This window comes from Mytilus galloprovincialis, chromosome 1 (genome assembly GCF_965363235.1).
Source record: "Mytilus galloprovincialis chromosome 1, xbMytGall1.hap1.1, whole genome shotgun sequence".
Lineage (NCBI taxonomy): Eukaryota > Metazoa > Mollusca > Bivalvia > Mytilida > Mytilidae > Mytilus > Mytilus galloprovincialis.
Window position 1 is genome coordinate 131,503,470 of NC_134838.1, and position 3,858 is coordinate 131,507,327.

A 3,858-nucleotide genomic window follows, 5' to 3' on the forward strand; every position below is an offset into this window, starting at 1 on the left:
CACAAAAACCGGTGATATCCGTCATATAAACAAAAACCGGTGATATCCCTCACATCAACAAAAAACTGGTGATATCCCTCACATAAACAAAAACCGGTGATATCCGTCACATCAACAAAACCCGTGATATCCCTCACATCAACAAAAAACGGTGATATCCCTCACATCAACAAAAACCAGTGATATCCGTCACATCAACAAAAACCGGCGATATCCGTCATATAAACAAAAACCGGTGATATCCCTCACATCAACAAAAACCGGTGATATCCCTCACATCAACAAAAACCGGTGATATCCCTCACATCAACAAAAACCGGTGATATCCGTCACATAAAACCGGTGATACCTCACATCAACAAAAACCGGTGATATCCCTCACATAAAACCGGTGATATCCCTCACATAAACAAAACCGGTGATATCCGTCACATAAAACCGGTGATACCTCACATCAACAAAAACCGGTGATATCCCTCACATCAACAAAAACCGGTGATATCCCTCACATCAACAAAAACCGGTGATATCCCTCACATCAACAAAAACTGGTGATATCCCTCACATAAAACCGGTGATATCCTCACATAAACAAAAACCGGTGATATCCGTCACATAAACAAAAACCGGTGATATCCGTCAAATCAACAAAAACTTGTGATATCCGTCACATAAACAAAACCGGTGATATCCGTCACATAAAACCGGTGATACATCACATCAACAAAAACCGGTGATATCCCTCACATCAACAAAAACCGGTGATATCCCTCACATAAACAAAAACCGGTGATATCCCTCACATCAACAAAAACTGGTGATATCCCTCACATAAAACCGGTGATATCCTCACATAAACAAAAACCGGTGATATCCGTCATATAAACAAAAACCGGTGATATCCGTCACATCAACAAAAACCGGTGATATCCCTCACATCAACAAAAAACTGGTGATATCCCTCACATCAACAAAAACCGGTGATATCCGTCACATAAAACCGGTGATACCTCACATCAACAAAAACCGGTGATATCCCTCACATAAAACCGGTGATATCCCTCACATAAACAAAAACCGTTGATATCCCTCACATCAACAAAAACCAGTGATATCCGTCACATCAACAAAAACCGGTGATATCCGTCACATAAAACCGGTGATACCTCACATCAACAAAAACCGGTGATATCCCTCACATAAAACCGGTGATATCCCTCACATAAACAAAAACCGTTGATATCCGTCACATAAACAAAAACCGGTGATATCCCTCACATAAACAAAAACCGGTGATATCCCTCACATAAACAAAAACCGGTGATATCCCTCACATCAACAAAAACTGGTGATATCCCTCACATAAAACCGGTGATATCCTCACATAAACAAAAACCGGTGATATCCGTCACATAAACAAAAACCGGTGATATGCGTCAAATCAACAAAAACTTGTGATATCCGTCACATAAACAAAAACCGGTGATATCCGTCATATAAACAAAAACCGGTGATATCCCTCATATTCACAAAAACCGGTGATATCCGTCATATAAACAAAAACCGGTGATATCCCTCACATCAACAAAAACTGGTGATATCCCTCACATAAAACCGGTGATATCCTCACATAAACAAAAACCGGTGATATCCGTCACATAAACAAAAACCGGTGATATCCGTCAAATCAACAAAAAATGATGATGTCCGTCACATAAAACCGGTGATATCCGTCACATAAAACCGGTGATACCTCACATCAACAAAAACCGGTGATATCCCTCACATCAACAAAAACCGGTGATATCCCTCACATAAACAAAAACCGGTGATATCCCTCACATCAACAAAAACTGGTGATATCCCTCACATAAAACCGGTGATATCCTCACATAAACAAAAACCGGTGATATCCGTCAAATCAACAAAAACTGGTGATGTCCGTCACATAAACAAAAATCGGTGATATCCCGCATATCCACAAAAACCGGTGATATCTGTCATATAAACAAAAACCGGTGATATCCCTCACATCAACAAAAACTGGTGATATCCCTCACATAAAACCGGTGATATCCTCACATAAACAAAAACCGGTGATATCCGTCACATAAACAAAAACCGGTGATATCCGTCAAATCAACAAAAACTTGTGATATCCGTCACATAAACAAAAACCGGTGATATCCGTCATATAAACAAAAACCGGTGATATCCCTCATATTCACAAAAACCGGTGATATCCGTCATATAAACAAAAACCGGTGATATCCCTCACATCAACAAAAACTGGTGATATCCCTCACATAAAACCGGTGATATCCTCACATAAACAAAAACCGGTGATATCCGTCACATAAACAAAAACCGGTGATATCCGTCAAATCAACAAAAAATGATGATGTCCGTCACATAAAACCGGTGATATCCGTCACATAAAACCGGTGATACCTCACATCAACAAAAACCGGTGATATCCCTCACATCAACAAAAACCGGTGATATCCCTCACATAAACAAAAACCGGTGATATCCCTCACATCAACAAAAACTGGTGATATCCCTCACATAAAACCGGTGATATCCTCACATAAACAAAAACCGGTGATATCCGTCAAATCAACAAAAACTGGTGATGTCCGTCACATAAACAAAAATCGGTGATATCCCGCATATCCACAAAAACCGGTGATATCTGTCATATAAACAAAAACCGGTGATATCCCTCACATCAACAAAAACCGGTGATATCCCTCAAATCAACAAAAACCGGTGATATCCCTCACATAAACAAAACCGGTGATATCCGTCACATAAAACCGGTGATACATCACATCAACAAAAACCGGTGATTTCCCTCACATCAACAAAAACCGGTGATATCCCTCACATAAACAAAAACCGGTGATATCCCTCACATCAACAAAAACTGGTGATATCCCTCACATAAAACCGGTGATATCCGTCACATCAACAAAACCCGTGATATCCCTCACATCAACAAAAAACGGTGATATCCCTCACATCAACAAAAACCAGTGATATCCGTCACATCAACAAAAACCGGCGATATCCGTCATATAAACAAAAACCGGTGATATCCCTCACATAAACAAAAACCGGTGATATCCCTCACATCAACAAAAACTGGTGATATCCCTCACATAAAACCGGTGATATCCTCACATAAACAAAAACCGGTGATATCCGTCACATAAACAAAAACCGGTGATATCCGTCAAATCAACAAAAACTTGTGATATCCGTCACATAAACAAAAACCGGTGATATCCGTCATATAAACAAAAACCGGTGATATCCCTCATATTCACAAAAACCGGTGATATCCGTCATATAAACAAAAACCGGTGATATCCCTCACATCAACAAAAAACTGGTGATATCCCTCACATAAACAAAAACCGGTGATATCCGTCACATCAACAAAACCCGTGATATCCCTCACATCAACAAAAAACGGTGATATCCCTCACATCAACAAAAACCAGTGATATCCGTCACATCAACAAAAACCGGCGATATCCGTCATATAAACAAAAACCGGTGATATCCCTCACATCAACAAAAACCGGTGATATCCCTCACATCAACAAAAACCGGTGATATCCCTCACATCAACAAAAACCGGTGATATCCGTCACATAAAACCGGTGATACCTCACATCAACAAAAACCGGTGATATCCCTCACATAAAACCGGTGATATCCCTCACATAAACAAAACCGGTGATATCCGTCACATAAAACCGGTGATACCTCACATCAACAAAAACCGGTGATATCCCTCACATCAACAAAAACCGGTGATATCCCTCACATAAACAAAAACCGGTGATA